An 18,306-nucleotide genomic window follows, 5' to 3' on the forward strand; every position below is an offset into this window, starting at 1 on the left:
CTTAAATATGTCAATAAATAGTAAAATCAATAAATGCACATATGGTTATTTAGATCTGGAAAAATAGTATAAGTGTGTGTGGTAAATGCACCTTTCTCAAAGTGTACAAGATCCAGGTGACATTAGGAGTTCACATGATGTAATGTAGCGAATCAGGCGCCGTCAAGGTGTATGTGTCGTCGATGATGTTAAGGCAGCTGCATGCTACCATTTCGCTGGACATGCACTTCTTTTTTTGAGCAAAAGAGAGTTATTTAGTCGGTTTTGTCATTGTTTTCACCGGTGTGGAGAGCGAGACCTTCTTTTTTTTTGCTGTGGGATTATTAGAGGACAGCGTATGCTGCAAAGAGGACGAGAGAGAGCGTGAGTGGTGTTTATTAGCAACCGTGGCGTTAGCTTTAGCCATTAGCCACATTAGCTTTGCTAAATTCGTTTTAGGAAAATACACATTGCTGAACTCCCGTGTCCCTATTTCTTTAAAAGTGTAACCTGGACTGATGAGAGCCGTTTGACCTGCATTGTGCTGGAGATTGTGTGTGTAATGATTGAGCCTCTGGTGAGTAAACTTTGTTAATGTTAGTCTCATAAATGGATGAAAAGAATGTGCATATGCTAGTGGGAATGTGAGGTAAAGAGGCGTTAATTTCATGTATGTTTTGTTTAAAAGCGTTAAATTAATTAATATCTGTTCAAATGTTATGATATTAATTGCATTGCCCTTGCCTCATGTGTTTTCTGTGAGAGTGAGTGATGGTAAAAAGGAAGAATGAGCAGAAGAGTGATGGCTCAGCCATTTTGTTTCATGTTAATATTGGAAAATGCCAGTTCATTGATGGATAGTAAAAGTGGTTATTAATGAATAAATATGTATATATTTGTTTATATACATATGTTTATATGTAGAGGTATATTTTGTTACAAGAATGTTATAGTAACCCTCTTTTTGGCCCTTATAGGCCGGGTCTTTTTGCTGTATGATTTCCTGGGTTCAAGATCTGCATGGAAAATTCTTCTGCTGAGACTCTTCCTATTCTGTAAGGTGGATGAGAACTCAGTGGTTGTGGCGAGCCATCCAAATTAGAAAAACAAAGGAAAAAAACAGAGCTGTGGCTTTGTCAGTGAATTCATTTGTGAATTGTTTGAAATCTGAGGTGTTTATTGACACTCATTCAATTTTGTATTCTTTATTCATTCATTTATTTATTTTCTTTCATTTTGTTTCCTAAAACCAATACAAAATACCACATAACTACTTACCTGTCAGTTGTGTGAATTCTTTACTCTTACACTCAATGCAAATTGCTAATACCCCCTTCTCCTATAGCGAAACTAGACTTCTGATTTACTGGTCTGCACGAATATTAACCTTGATGAAACCATATCTGTATCACCCAACCTTTACTATGCAGTAAGAGCTGAGGCAGGTTACACATGCACCCTCCAGGATCCTGTCGAAGGGGTATAGAGCTGGTCCACTGTTCCACGGCGAGGACGAAAACCACACTGCACCTCCTGAATCCGAGATTCAACTATCCGGCGGATCCTCCTCTCCAGTACCCCTGACCTTGCCAGGGAGGCTGAGGAGTGTGATCCCCCTATAGTTGGAACACACCCTCCGGTCCCCCTTTTTAAAGAGGGGGACCACCACCCCGATCTGCCAGTCCAGAGCCACTGCCCCCGATGTCCACGCGATGCTGCAGAGGCGTGTCAACCAAGACAGCCCTAAAACATCCAAAGCCTTGAGGAACTCAGGACGGACCTCATCCACCCCCGGGGCCTTGCGACCGAGGAGTTTTTTGACCACCTCAGCAACCTCAGCCCCAGAAATGGGAGGCCCCACGTCCGAGCTCCCCAACTCTGCTTCCTCATCAGAAGGCGTGTCGGTAGGATTAAGGAGGCCCTCGAAGTATTCCCCCCACCAACTCACGACGTCCCTAGATGAGGTCAGCAGAGCCCCGCCCTCACCATACACGGTGTTGACGGTGCACCGCTTCCCCCCCCCCCTGAGCCGCCGGATGGTGGACCAGAAACTCCTCGAAGCCGTCCGGAAATCATTCTCCATGGCCTCCCCGAACTCCTCCCAACCCCGAGTTTTTGCCTCAGCAACCGCCGAGGCCACGTTCCGCTTGGCCTGTCAGTACCCATTAGCTGCTTCCAGTCCCACTGGCCAAAAAGGCCCGATAGGACACCTTCTTGAGCTTGACGGCTTCCCTCACCACTGGTGTCCACCAGCGGGTTCGGGGGTTGCCGCCACGACAGGCACTGACCACCTTACGGCCACAGCTCTGGTCGGCCGCCTCAACAATGGAGGCACGGAACATGGCCCATTCGGGCTCAATGTCCCCCACCTCCCCCAGGACATGGTTGAAGCTCTGCTGGAGGTGGGAGTTGAAACTCCTCCTTACAGGGGATTCCGCCAGCCGTTCCCAACAGACCCTCACAATACGTTTGGGCCTGCCAGGTCTGACTGGCTTCGACAGCTCCGCCCCTCTCTTCACCCGAGTGTCCAGGACATACGGCCGCAAGTCCGACGATACAACCACAAAGTCGATCATCGAGCTGCTGCCTAGGGTGTCATGGTACCAAGTGCACATATGGACACCCTTATGCCTGAACATGGTGTTCGTTATGGACAGTCCGTGACGAGCACAGAAGTCCAATAACAAAACACCACTCTGATTCAGATCGGGGGGGCCGTTCCTCCCAATCACGCCCCTCCAGGTCTCACTGTCATTGCCCACGTGAGCATTGAAGTCCCCCAGCAGGACGAGGGAGTCTCCCGGAGGAGCACTCTCCAGTGCCTCCTCCAGGGACTCCAAAAAGGGTGGGTACTCTGAACTGCTGCTTGGTGCATAAGCACAAACAACAGTCAGGACCCGTCCCCCCACCCTAAGGTGGAGGGAGGCTACTCTCTCGTCTACCGGGGTAAACCCCAATGTACAGGCACACAGCCGGGGGGCAATAAGTATGCCCACACCTGCTCTACGCCTCTCACCGCGAGCAACTCCAGAGTGGAAGAGAGTCCAACCCCTCTTGAGGAGGCTGGTTCCAGAGCCCAAGCCATGCGTTGAGGTGAGTCCGACTATATCTAGCCGGAACCGCTCAGCCTCGTGCACCAGCTCAGGCTCCTTCCTCAGCAGAGAGGTGACGTTCCACATCCCAAGAGCCAGCTTCAGTAGCCGAGGATCAGACCACCTTCAGCTGCCGCCCAGCTCACACTGCACCCGACCCCCTTGGCCCCTCCCACGGGTGGTGAGCCCGTCAGAAGGGGGACCCGTGTAATTTCTTCGGGCTGTGCCTTACCGAGCCCCACGGGCACAGACCCGGCCACCAGGCGTTCGCCGGCGGGCCCCACCCCTAGGCCTGGCTCCAGGGGGAGGCCCCGGTGACCCGCGTTCCAATAATCCAATTAATTAAATTCAAAATTAGTCCAATTCGTACATACAGAGCCAGTTCAAAGAAAGTAGCCTAGTTAAGGAAACTAACAGATTGCACTGAAAACTTGCTTTGATCCAATCTCCCATCCTGAGCGTGCACAAAGCGACTGTGGAAAGAAAAAACAAACAAAAAAAAAACTACCTTTTTAACAGGAAGAAACCTCTGGCAGAATCAGACTCGGGAAGAGTGGCCATCTACTTTGACCAGCTGGGGTTTGAGAAGACAGGAAAGAGGGGACAACAACCTGATAACTGAAGGCTCTACCTCCCATTCTTCTTTTAGGAACTCGAGGAACCTGTTGTAGACCTGCAGTCTGAGAGTGAGGTGCTCTATTTGGAAAATATTTCAATATAAGATCTTTAAGATATTGATGGAGCATGGTCATTAACCCTTGTTTTGTGTTCTGGTCGAATTTGACCAATTTAAAAGTTTTATCTTTGAAAAATTTAGTTGACTTGATCAGGCTGACCTAAGAATCCATGACTTTGTTCACAAAGAAGTTTTCAACACACAGAAAAGATTGTCTTAATTTGCACACTGTGTGTTCCTAGTCAAAAGTGACCAGTCATTAGAAATTAATGGGGGAGACTAATTAGTGTTTTAAAAAAAAAAAAAAAAAAAAAGAGCTCAGGTAAATCTTCATTTCTCAGATGCACACACACCTTGGGTTCCCTGGCAACCACTATAGGAACTTTTGCCCAGTAGAGTGTCTCTGCCACGGGTTCTCGCAGACATAGTTTAAATAATATTGAACTTTTCTTGTAGCTTTGGTAATATAATTCTTTTTTGAGGCCTTTCTCACAGTTCAATAGGGGCAGCACCATGACAGATCGATATATTATAAGTCAGAGGCCAGGAAACTGACAGTGAGGATGGATTGGAGGAGGAAGTGTCAGAATCTAATGTGTTACTTTAAGTGACTGTATAAAAACTTTAAATGGTTTCAAAACGAATGTCTTTGGTGACTTTGATCCTAGGTAGTCCTTGATAAATACTATGGCCTGTTTCATTTTATTTCTTATCGTCAAAATAAGTTTTTTTTTTTTTTTAACTCAAATTCAAGATGTATAAGCTCTATTCAATAAGGCATACAGGCCATACATAACAAATAGAAGTTCAAAACTTGTAATATTCACAAAAACTTAAAGGTAGGGTAGGAGATCCTGGATTTGGAGTCCAGCGAAGCTGCACGAGCGCTGTTCTGACAGCAAGCATCGATCGTTGCCGTATTTAGTATTTAGTATATGCTAACTATACGTTTAATAATGCTAGGAGCTAGCCAAGCTGGCTTTAGTGTAGCTTCCTGCCAAGCTTCTGGACGCGTAATTCGTTCACGGAGCAGGGTACTCGCACAGGGGGAAGGAGGGGGAGGGAGGGGGAGGGGGGGGAGGAGCAGATTGCAGTTTGATAGACAGCATCAGAATCCAATCATTGTGAACGGTCCGTTCAGTATGATTGGATAGTGTTTTTCCTAGATTGTACGTTCTAGAGGCCACTAAAACTTTTCATATTTGTGTCAAAACTTTTAATTAATTGGTTGCAATGGGGGTGTGAAGAGTATTTCAAGCAATATGTAAAAAAATGTTCCAGAAAAAGATCCCCTACCCAACCTTTAAAGCTATGGTAGGTAATCCTAGAGAGCTAGCAAGAGAGCTAGCAGCTTTTTCTCAGTCCTGCAGCTGCCACAGAGGTCTGATTATTTTCGTCCCTTTTTCTAAATACATCTTGTATGGATTTCTCTCAGGATACACAGACCATTTCACCCAGTATTACAAAATGTGTTTCTGAACAGGATTACCAACCATGTCTTTAAGTAGACAAATAGAATTGGACAAAACAAGTAGTGATGATATATGTATCATGTTCATGCACTGGGAACACAAAATTGAGAAAATAGTTTAACATGAAATGAAAGCAACATGGGAGTTAAGAGCTTTACATGTGAGGAAAATGATTTTAAATTCTATTCTGAATTTAACAGGGAGCCAGTGAAGAGAAGCTAAAACTAGAGAAATATGATCTTTTCAGAGAATTTCTTGGACAGCTCAATAATAAAGAATTAAAGTAGTCCAATCTTTAAGTAATAAATGCATGCACACGTTTTTCTGCATAACTCTGAGACAGGATGTTCCTAATTTTAGTAATATTACGAATGCAGCCTTGGCAGCCCTCCACAGACCGTTTTACCATAGTTTGCACCTTATTCATGGGACCAAAACATGTCAATAGAAGACTAGCTAGATAAACCATCCATGGGTGATAAGAATCTTAATGACTCACAGGGTGTTGGTTGGGTCATTGACACACATTTGATGTCAACAACTCTCACTGTAAATTGTCCCACAGGAGTTTAATTGCCTTGAACTCCCCACCAGTCAGTTTGTTAGAATGTTAAGAACAATCGCAAACATTATTGTTTTGTCCACAAAAACAGCAAGGCTACCTCATTATTGTTTCTGTAGTGTTCTACCACCCACAGATTTGCAGTTACATTACTTCAGTGTTCCTATCTAATCTGGTGTGTTTTCACAAACTGCTTCCCGTCATATAGTGTATGCTAGACCAGACCACCGCATCCTGCTGCCCGAAGCCGGTACTACAGACGCATGCCTGTTCGGACACCGGGGGGGTCTGTCACGCCATGGGACTATTGTTTTTAGTTTTCATGTTTAAAGGGACACTATGTAATAAATTAAGTCATTTATTAGCTCAAATCAACATATTCATTCATAAGTTAGTTCTCATTGGTGTAAAATGATCTCTGTCAAAAATCTCACTTATCCTCCTGAGTGAAGAATAACTTGTCTGTATCTACATAGAGCAGGTAAGCTCTATGGAGGCTGCCATGTCCTTCCGCTCTATGAAAAATGACGAAGTGCCGAGAGGGACATAAAGCACTTCCAATCGCGATTTCCCCACCAGGCCTACAAGCAGAAATGACGTCATTGTGACGTCATTTCCGCCAAATGGCTTATTACAGCCGCTAATGCTAAATAGATTTTATTCCTTGGCACATATGTCTTTGTGTTCATTAGCTTTCTTTTTGTAAGTGCATCATCTTCTTCTTTTTATTATTATTCCTATGCTCCCCCTGGATATCTTCTTTTTGGCGTTATGCTCACATTTGTAAACTGTTATTTTGTTGATTTACTAATAAAGTTTAAAAAAAAAAAAAAAAATGCTAAATAGATTTTATCTCGTAAATGATCCCACTAATAATGCATTGATTGTTACCAAACTTCTGCCGTAGTACACATAGGCTCTTAGCTCACAAAACGAGGCATTAGAAAGTTTGTAAGTTTACCGGGAGTTTATTTACCGCTGCTAATGCTCCTATTGCTAACACAGGCTAATGCTAACGCTGCGTCAACGTCACTTCCGGTAACTCCCGGAATATGACTAATTGCATTGCTTGCACACCAAAGGAGATGTTATGTTATCTGCAGTGGCGGCTCCTCCATAGGGGCGATTTGTGCGACGCACTACCAAACACGGAGTTTTTTTGTTTTTTTTTAATCTAGTTGCTAAAGTAGGACTGATCTGCTGTAGGCAAACTGGTTGTATTGTCCAATCAGATTAAGGTCGCGCCTGGTGTTGCTACGCCCATTTTGTGCGATTTCTGTCAGGGTCGAATTTGCACCAGGAAGCTCCCATTGACATGAATGGGACCTCGGTTTTTTTCAAAAATCCTGCTCCCAATGCATTTTCTATGAGGGTTTATGTGCTCGCACAAACAACGCACAACGTGCTTTCGTCATATGTCTGTTGCGCGGGACCATGAACATTCTACTTGTTGTTGTAACATTGTGGTTTTCAATAAAGAAAAAAAAAAAAAAAAAAAACATTCTATGAAGAAGATGGCGAGTGTCGAGTGCAACAAAACGTTAGTGTTTCTGACAGAAGGACCCTTTAGTCGTCGTACTAATGCGGAGAAGGAAGTTTGGAAGAATTTTGCAGGATTTTCGGGCTCGCCTTGCGAGGCAAAGATGAAACCCAGGGCTCCACCAACCCTGCTATTTTTCCAGGTAGTATAACTTACCCTTTTGTGCTCAATCATTGACTTGTAATGATTTAAATTTTTTATATAATGTTGACAATGATAGCAGAATGTATAATGACACATTCATTGTTAATGGTGCAGTATTATATTTAAAAAAGAGAGAAATCTCACATAAGTAAGCTGCACTTAACCATGTTTGACAACTGGTTATACTTTTCTAAGTCATATTTCCCAAAACTTCAATAAACACTTGACTTGGATTTATATGCTGTCATTTTAATTACATTCTTTAGAATGAAAATTGAATGAATCTTATCATTAAGAGCTTATGTGTTTACTTATCTCATAGAATCCTGGAACAATATGAGGAAAATAAATAAATAATGGTTAAGGTGTAATATTAACTGATTGGCAAATTATGCAAAAAATAACAAAAAATTATTTAAAATTATTACAATAAATTATGCTACCTAGACAAATATACCTCAGTCCTATGGACTTTTATGGTACTTATGGACATAACGGGGGAAATTGCAGTCACTTTGGTTATTTGGAAGACCAAATAACCCCTCGACTCTGCGTTGTGTTTATTTAAGGAAGACAAGGAGTTTCTGGATGATTGGACATTTTATTTCCTGTGTGGGAGCATAACAGGTTTGCATCAGTGCAATCGGTTCAGCTTCGCACAGCACACTCTGATGCAGCTTTCACAGACTGGAAATTGCACTACCTAAAAAAAATGTCAGGAGCCGCCACTGGTTATCTGACATGTTATCTGTCATCTGTATTCATAGTGTTGTTGTATGTGTGTTATATAATCCTTTGTACTGTGTGTCTTGATTTCTTTTTGTTTGTATGGACCTTGAGTCTGAAGCTATAGCTTCTTGAATCTTGACACATTCCGCTTGCCGTAGTTCAAGAAGTTGCAGCGCACATTTGAAAACGTGAGGCGCTAGAGAGCAAATTCATTCAACTTTGCAAAATAAAATTGCACCACTAGATGGGGGAAGAAATTACATAGTGTCCCTTTAAGGTCAAGGTTTTGATTTTCAGTCCATGTTTAGTTTTTCTTTAGCCATGCCTCAGTTTCCCTGCACTCAGTTCATTAGTTTCACTCACTTCACCTGTGTTTTTTCCCTCAGCTGCACTCACTCCCTATTTAGTTTCCAGTCTCCCCTCTCAGTTTGCCGGATCTTTGTTTGTCATGTTTGCCACTCATACCTGACCTACCCGTGTTGATTCCCGTTACTGCCATGTTCCATGTTCCACGTCGTTTTTCAAGTTAAGTATTTATTTATCCATGCCATGTTTAGTCTTTATTTTTTCACAGTTTAGGTTTTCTGAATCCGGCTTTAGCCGCGCCTTTAGTTTGTTACTTTGTTTTTGCTTAATAAACCCTGTTTTGCTTTGAAGTCCGCATCCGTGTCCTACCTTGCCCTTCACCCTCAATCCACCCCACCTTGAAAGGGTGAAGGAGATGTGGTCCTCCACCCTGACCTTTTGAGGTCGGTTGCTAAGAAAGTCCAGTTTCCAGGTACACATTGAGGTGCTGAGGCCCAGGTTGCTTAGTTTAAAAACCAATTTGTTGGGGCGTACTGTATTAAATGCAGAGCTGAAATCCACAAACATCACAAACACAAAACAAGTCTCCTAACATAGGTGTTACAATTGTCAAGATGTGCGAGGGCTGTGTGGAGAGCTGTTATTATGGCATACTCTGTTGACATGTTTGCAAACTGATGTGGATCGAGGTTAACTGGAATAGCAGCCTTTGTGATAGAAAGGATGAGTCTTTCAAAACGTTTAGTTTTGATGGGAATTAGAGCAACCGGGCGATAGTCGTTCAGACAGCTTACTGTGTTCTTCTTGGGCACTGAAACAGTGGTGACTTCAGGCAGATGAGAACTACAGACTGCAATAGCGAGAGGTTGATGATTCAATTCAATTCAATTAATTTTTATTTATATAGCGCCAAATACAACAAATGTCATCTCAAGGCACTTAGATAGTAAGTCCAATTCAAGCCAATTGGAATTCAATTAATTAATAATAATCATAATTCATAAAATAATCCAATTCGTTCATATAGAGCCAATTCAAAAACAATTTCCTAGCTAAGAAAACCAACAGATTGCACTGAAAACTTTTTGTTTTTCGGTCCAATCTCCCGGCCTGAGCGTGCCTGAGGCGACTGTGGAGAGAAACGACTCCCTTTTAACAGGAAGAAACCTCTGGCAGAACCAGACTCAGGAAGGGTGGCCATCCGCCTCGACCAGCTGGGGTTTGAGAAGACAGAAAGGGGCTTTATCAAAAAGGAAAGTTTTAAGCCTGGTCTTAAAAGTGGAAAGGGTGTCTGCTTCCCGGACATTTACTGGCAGCTTATTCCACAATAGAGGGGCCTGATAACTGAAGGCTCTGCCTCCCATTCTACTTTTAGAAACTCTGGGAACCTCAAGTAAACCTGCAGTTTGGGAACGAAGTGCTCTGTTAGGAAAATATCTTGCAATGAGATCTTTAAGATAGGATGGAGCTCGGTCATTAAGAGCTTTATATGTAAGGAGAAGAATCTTAAATTCTATTCTGAATTTAACAGGGAGCCAATGAAGAGAAGCTAAAACTGGAGAAATATGAACTCTCCTGTTAGTTCTCGTCAAAACTCTGGCTGCAGCATTTTGGATCAACTGAAGGCTTTTCAGAGAATATGTGGGACAGCCCAATAATAAAGAATTACAGTAGTCCAATCTTGAAGTAACAAATGCATGAATTAGTTTTTCTGCATCGCTCTGAGACAAGATGTTCTTGATTTTAACAATATTACGAAGGTGAAAGAAGGCAGTCCTAGAAACCTGTTTTATATGCGAGTCAAATGATAAGTTCTGGTCAAAAATAACTCCAAGGTTCCTCACTGTAGAACTAGAAGCCAAGGAAATACCATCTAGAGTAACTATATAGCTAGACAATTTCTCCCTGAAACGCTCAGGTCCAAAGATAACGACTTCAGTTTTGTCTGAATTTAGCAGCAGACAGTTCTGAGTCATCCAGGTCTTTATGTCTTTAAGACATGCTTGTAGTCTGACCAACCTATTGGGTTCATCTGGTTTTATAGATAAGTACAGCTGAGTATCATCAGCATAGCAATGGAAATTTATGCCATGCTGCCTAATAATGTTACCTAATGGAAGCATGTATAAAGTGAAAAGAATTGGTCCAAGCACAGAACCCTGGGGAACTCCATGACTTACTCTGGTGTGTGAGGAAGATTCTTCATTTACAAGAACAAACTGAAATCTATCAGATAAATATGATTTAAACCAGCCTAATGCAGTTCCTTTAATCCCAATAACATGTTCAAGTCTGTGTAATAAGATACGATCGACCGTATCAAATGCAGCACTGAGATCCAACAGGACAAGCACAGACACAAGTCCGCTATCAGAGGCTAAGAGGAGATCATTGGTAACTTTCAGCAGTGCTGTTTCTGTGCTATGGTGCACTCTGAATCCTGACTGAAACTCTGCAAACAGATTATTTCTGTGTAAATGATCACAAAGCTGAGCTGCAACTATTTTTTCAATAACTTTAGACATAAAAGGGAGATTGGATATAGGTCTATAATGAGCCAACACTTCTGAATCAAGGTTTTTTAAGTAAAGGTTTAATTACAGCAACCTTAAAAGTCTGAGGTACATATCCTGTCAACAAAGACAGATTGATCAAATCCAATATGGAAGTGTCAATTAATGGGAAAACCTCCTTGAACAGTCTGGTTGGGATTGGGTCTAAAACACAAGTTGATGGTTTAGAAGAGACTGTTGCTGTTGTTAATTCAGAGAGATCAACTGGACAGAAGCCGTCTAAATACAAATCAGGTTCTAAAGATACTTCTAAAGCTGCTGTACTTGATGATACATCACTGATAATAGGGGGAAGGACTCCATCAATCTTCTCTCTGATAGAAACAATTTTATTAATAAAAAAGCTCAGGAAATCATCACTGCTGAGAGTTAAAGGAATAACTGGCTCAGCAGAGCTCGGACTCTTTGTCAGACTGGCTACAGTGCTGAAAAGAAACCTGGGATTATTCTTATTCTCTTCTATCAATGATGAATAATAAGCAGTTCTAGCTTTACGAAGGGCTTTCTTATACATTATTAAACTATCTTTCCAGACTAACTGAGACTCTTCTAAATTAGAGGAACGCCACTGTCTCTCCAGCTTTCTTGCAGTCTGCTTTAAAGCACGCAGCTGTGAATTATACCAAGGAGCCAATCTCTTCTGACTGATTACAAATGATGATGGTTGTGAAAAACCTGGTCTGCGCATGACTTAAGCACCCTTCCAGTGACACCATCTGGACCTACCAGAGCAGGATGGCTGTTGACCTCTGTTGTATCGGTCGAAGCATTTTCATGGATAACTTCGCATTAGCTTGCGGCGGCACATACACTGCAATTATAACAACTGATGTAAACTCCCTCAGCAAGCAGAAAGATCGACACTTTACCACCAGGTACTCTACATTCGGACAGCAGTGTACTTCTTTAACTCTGGCGTTAGTACACCAACTCTTGTTTAGATACAGATTTCCACTTTGGATTAAAAAAAAACTTTAGTTCAAGGTAAATAAGTAGAACTAATTTTGGGTCTAAGAAATTCAATAATTCACATTTAATGGCTTTTTCATCTTTAAATCCACTATGGGAGCAACTGTTACAACCTATGGTGCAGCTTTTTGACATTCACTCTCAGATGCTCTTTCTCTTTCTGACTCATTTGAGGAGGATAGAACAAAGAAAACCTTGACAACAACATTTATTTATGTACACTTTTCAAATGTGAAGGGGAAAGTGGCCATGCACAAATATCCCTAGTAATAAGACCTACTACACAACCCCTGGCTGGGGATTAGAATGCACAACGGCAGGTGGAAGGATGATGAAGAATGTGTAATAAGTATGATTATACAGAAAATGGCACTCCAAGCAGTGTGACATCGCAGATCACTTAGTGTTAGACTTGTTTGGTGCCTATTGTTTTCCTGCGTTTTCTTACACCATGTCAGGGCCGCAGCAAAATTCAACACTTTTATGATCGGGCGACTCTGATAGCTGGGAGAGCACAGTAACAGTCTAGTTTTTGACTCGAGTGGATTGAACTCTTTCCCTGAGTTACTTGCAATGCCAGGCTGGGCTATTGCAGGAGACTTATGCAACAAGCTGAAGCGGCAACGCGGAAGGCGGGGAGGACCCAAGTAGAAGTTCCAATGCTTGGCTAGCCGCAGAAGGCTAACTCTACTGGTTATGTTTTCTACGGTCCAGTTCTTGGAAAATACAATGGACGGACTAAACACTTGGGTATCTACGCAGCAGTATATTTTCAGGACTGCTCAAAGTTGTATTTTTGTGAAACATTGCTGGGAGAGAACACACCAGACGAGTGTAAAACACATATCTCGACTCTAAAATCTCCTAAGATGATGAGAGCAATCAGTGTAATCTCCGAAAAAAAAACATCCCTATACACCCTGTATCCCAATACACCCTGTATCCCAATACACCGGACCACCGCTACAGTAATATCAGGAATGTACACACTGGTGAGCTAAAACTCTATTTTTGCAATCCTGCTAAAACCCACTTACACCATAAAGGTAAAGGCCAACCCAGTCATAGTGAGACCTATTAACACCTAGAGAGGCAGCAGACAATTACAGAGACTGTCAGTGACAGCATCAGCTGATGCAATTCCATGCTTTCATACCTACCAGAACTAATCATGTCTTCCCAATTAAAAAAAAAGGCCTGCTTCAATGCAGATATAAGCATAAAAATCAGGCAAAGGTGTGAAGCTTTCAAGTCAGTGGATGAAGAAGCATACAAGTGGGCCAAGTGTGAGTTGCACAGGTCCACCAGAGAGGCAAACAGGGCACATTCCCAGAAACAGGAAAGCCTATACCTGCAAAAAAAAAAACATGTAGTATTTTGCAGGGTAACCAACCTGTATCAAACTACAAGAAGAACACAAATAGCGCTGAGATAAGAGATGCCAACCTATCGGACTGCCTAAACACTTTCTTCACAAGATTGACCAATTCAACACAGACACCCCCTGTAACCCACTGGGCTACTTTCTAAGTGACACACAACCAGGTCCCGAAAACCTAAAGCAGGTGAAACCCCATATGGCAACAGGTCTGTATGAAGTATAACCAAGAGTCATAAAGACCTGCACTGAACAGCTAGCAGGTGTGTACACAGACATTTTTAATCAGTCTCTAACAAATTAAGAAGTCTCACGCATATTCAAAGCATCCATCATCATTCCACCAGACTCAACCAACCAGACTCATCCAACCTGAATGACTTCCGGCCAGTTGTAGTCACGCCAATGGCCATGAAGTGAAAAGCTGGAACTAATATACATCAACTCCCTCTACTCTCTACAGTTCGCCTACTGCTCACCAACAGATCAGTGGACGATGCGGTGGAAATGATCCTACCATACCCTACAACACCTGGACAGCAGGAGAACCTACACAAGGATGCTTTCCTGGACTATAGTTCTGCCTTTAATACCATCAGACCAGGAAAGCTGACTGTGAAGCTGGCTGACCTTGGTGTCCCAACTTCCTTTTGGACTTCCTTACGGACATACCACATGTTAGGGTTTGTGGATTTTTGTGGATTTTGCCTTGTTTTTTTTTTCTTGTCTGTTCTCTTGTTTGTGTTTAAGTCATGGGTTTTTATTATGTTTTTTTCTTGTCATTAGTCTTGTCTTCATTCAGCTATGTTAGTTTCTGTTCCATTCTCTCACTCAGTTACCTCAGTTTAATTTCCTCTTCATTAGTTCCACTTACTCCACCTGTGTTCAGTCGTCTCAGCTGCTACCATTTCACTAATCACTTCTCCTCAGTATTTAAGTTCCCTGACTTTTCATAATCATTGTCACATTCTTGTCGTCATTTCACCCTTGTTTGGTGCTCAATAGTATTTCATGTTTAGGTTCTTGTTCCTCCGTTTCTCATGTTATTCAGGTTTTGTTAGTTCTTCGGTTTTTGTTTTCTCACAGTTTAGTTTCATGGTTTTCTGGCTTGGGTGTAGCCTGGCTGACGCGTCCACATCTTGATGAGATGGTGGTCTGGGAACTAGGTGTGCATTTTCTCGTATTTGAGGCGTGGTTTACGAATGCCTAGAGCCGTTTATTGGGCGCTACGAATGTCTATCAAATGACGTCAGGTTCTTCCCATGCTGCTTTGCGCGCGATTCATAGCCAATTGTATCACTTATACCAGATGACGACAGAAATTCGACGAGGAAGAAGAAAAAAATGGAAAATAAAAGTAAACTTGCGCTCTAAGCTACTTAAATTGACAACAAAGTAGGCCTATATGCTATATTCTACATGAATTTTTATGTTGTAGAGTTGTGAATTTATTTTAATAATGGAGAAATTGAGCAGCCTTGCTTTGTCTACAGTAGTAGATCAACCCTCATCTTACTTTGAAGCTCCCAGCTCCCAGAAGTGACGTCGACGTAGCTTTAGCAGCAGAAAAGCTATCAGGCTTGTGTTGATGATAATAATAAACTCCTGGACTATGTACAAACTTCCAAATGCATCGTTTTGTGAGTACAGACCATATTTGTACTACTGTAGAAGTTTGGTGTCATGACATGTGATTCTAGTGTGGTAATTTTGGAGATACTGCCAGGGTCCGTTAGCGCTTGTACTAAGCTATTCGGGATAACTCAGTAACTCAGCTGATGTTCAGCCAATATCTGAAAAACTTTGGGTGGGCTACTTGGCTGGATGTCACGGTTCAAATGACGCTAGGGTGAATCTATTCCGAAACACTTTCTAAGGCTGCATTGAACGGTAACGTTGTGTCCGCTGTCATGTTGGATTAACACTCTACAAGCTTCGGTGTAGCGCATAGACGTCGTCATCGTCTTGCTCCCCCCCGTCGTTCTGTGATTGGTTCCCAAACTCTGGCAAAAATAAGGGCGGTGGTTTCCAGGCTGACTTTGCAGTGAGAATGAAATCGAGCGCAAAGCAGCATGGGAATTCCCAGGCTAGCTTGGGTGCGCCTTTTGTCATAGTTTTGAATAAATCAAGTTCAGTTACCTTCAACATTCTGTGGCCATCTATGTCTGAATTTGGATCCTTTCACCATCACCCTTCCTGATACCACAGGTGGTGAGGATGGGAGGCAGGGTCTCTTCTGAACTCATAATCAGCACAGGATCATCATGGTCTGGTATGGAAAAACACCACCCAAGTAGAGAGGAAGAGAGGTCACACCCTCCTCAGACACAAATATTCAGCATACAGTCTGAGATGCAGTAGGGTGAACAGGTTGATCACATACACTACACTCTTCCACAACAGCTTCTTTCCTGCCACAGTCAGACTGATGGCAATACTAAAATAACTTATATACACACAAAATCTACCTAATATCGAAGTGAATATATTTCAGTCGTATGCAATTATTATAGTCTATATAGCACTTGAATTATTGTTCCTTATTTTTTTCATCTTAGTGTGCACTTTGTTTTATAGACAGCCTTGCTTTATTATTCATTGCTTTTGGTGGTCTTGTCTGGCCACATGACTTTGACTCTTAGGTCTGCACAAGAATTCCTATGTAAACAAACGGCAAATAAAGAACTTAATTTAAGTTAACTTGACTTAACAAATGAGCTACGCATTGAAAAGAAATAGCCTTCAGACTTACATACCCAACTATAGCTCCCTCTATTTCTCTGATACTGCAAAGATAGATATCTTTCAGTGGCCCCGGTGGTCTCTGTGGAAATGTAAATCAGTGTATACTTTTCTTCTCTGATTTTATACACTTCTCCACAGTTGTGAATAGAGAGTCCTCCAAAGAGTAGATTTGGAATCAGCTACATATTCAAAAAGCCTTCCCTTTCTGTGAGGATTTCTATAGATTTGAGACATGGTACATTTATGTGACGAGAGTTATGTGGTTTTGTATATTTGTTTGTTTACATCTCTCTGTGGATTTTTTTTCATCATTTAAGTATGCAGCTAGAGGGATGCACAGAGCTAAATAGGCTCCACTGCAATTCACAAGCTTCATTCCAGAGTCAACATCTCAGATCAATATGCCCATCTGCATTAATGTGAAATTGCATGTTGTTTGGCCTTTTATGTTAATGCCACCAAGTTTGAACCCCCATGTTTCGGATGTGTTAGGACTAGATCCCCTTTGTTCCAGAGTTGTGTCATTTAAAAAAACAAGGAAAGAAATTAAACTGGGAAGAAACAGATCATGTTATATGTATGCCTGTTCCCCTTTTGGCAAATGGTTACCAATACATAACGAGTGGTCCAGAGTCAGTTATTAAACCTCAGATAGACGGCAACTTATTGTGTGGCTACAGCCTTTTAGCCCACAGTGCACTGACAGACATTTGACACTTTAACTAGCCTGCTAATCCTTAGATTCCTCAGGAAAGCTTGAGCCATGAGATGGCGCTTGTCAGGGGTCAGTTGCATATTAGTGAAAAACACCAGTTTTATCTCATTTGGGAGCCAAGGCCAGAGGTACTCTGTCCGCCTCCAGCTCTCCCAACACTGACGCCACTGCTGATGAGCATGTGTTTGGCCTGGAGTTCATGGGCACAGCCCCCAGATTGATGGCATGTTGATATTTAATGATGTGCTGCCAAACAAAAGCTAACACTGGAGCTGGACAACCCTGCCGGAGACCGTTGGCTATGCTAAATGTCATTCTAATTATCCAGCCCATTTTGCATTGGATGTGGAGGTAAAAATGTTCACAATTTGTTGCACTCTATCCTTTCATTCCTCCATTCTTCATGTAAAGTGATGAAATATCATACTTTTTGAGATAGGGTCTGATAGGTTTTGGCTGTTTGTTTATTTGGTCCCTTTCTTAATTAGTATTAACCAATTATGAGCAATTAAAGCAACAAATTAAGCAATGGTGCACCCCTTTCACAACATTTTTTACAACCTTCTATAACACCTTGGAGACCAGGAGCAGCATTTTCATTGTCTCTGTTGGCACCATGGCCTAATCAGGAAGGACCTCGTGAGGTTCCTGTAGGTGAGGAAGGGAAATGTTGCTGGATACATACCCCTGATACTTTTGATTAATTTAATATTTGCCTTTAATTTCACTTGTTAGTTTCAGGCAACATGATTACATGGTTCTGTTTTGGCACTAGAATTAATTGGTTAGGTTCAGGAGAGCATCATGGTGGGAAGAAAAAGTTGGAGGCTCATATAAGAACACACAAGCACATGTAGGAACAAATTTTCTGAGAATCAACGAGTCTTCATTATCATTATTTATAACTAAATCTTTTCAGTTAACTATTTACTCATTAAAATGACTCGTGTTTTTGTTTGAATGTAAATCAACTATTGCATCACATTTATATCACAAATTGAAAGCTCCATAAAACATCCTCAGTTCATCTTAAAACTGTAAAATGTACAACAAAACCAACAAAAGGAAAACTATCATTGCAAGAAGAAATGTCTGCCCCACCAGCACACCGCATAGTATTCTAAAGCAGGGAACCATGCTCTCACAGGTGCATGCCTGCACTCTGTGCATTCCGCAAGCAAACTACGCTCTCTTTCCTCTGCACTCAGAGCAGCACTCCATTCACTAACTGGAAATCAGAGTTTTTAAATTTGGAGTTGGAGTCAGTTCTATTTCCATTGCTAGTGCAGCTTAACTTTCTAATGAATAAATGCCAGTCTAAAAGCTGTCAGCCATATAGTGTTGATAGTATGTTTTGGGATAAGCCAGACCTTATTGATGCTGCATAACCTTTGAAGGGTCAACATTGTGATATATGGCACCAGTA

The 18,306-nt window shown here is 41.9% G+C and overlaps 1 long non-coding RNA gene across 1 annotated transcript; it reads left to right on the forward strand.

The window, feature by feature from the left end:
• Window positions 1–314: 314 nt before the first annotated feature.
• LOC142370016 (uncharacterized) lies at window positions 315–1,061 on the forward strand. The gene is made up of 3 exons (XR_012767769.1): window positions 315–363; window positions 484–556; window positions 957–1,061. It is a non-coding gene; the product is annotated as an uncharacterized LOC142370016 (long non-coding RNA).
• The last annotated feature ends 17,245 nt before the right edge of the window (window positions 1,062–18,306 follow it).

This window comes from Odontesthes bonariensis, chromosome 20, assembly GCF_027942865.1.
Source record: "Odontesthes bonariensis isolate fOdoBon6 chromosome 20, fOdoBon6.hap1, whole genome shotgun sequence".
Classification (NCBI taxonomy): domain Eukaryota; kingdom Metazoa; phylum Chordata; class Actinopteri; order Atheriniformes; family Atherinopsidae; genus Odontesthes; species Odontesthes bonariensis.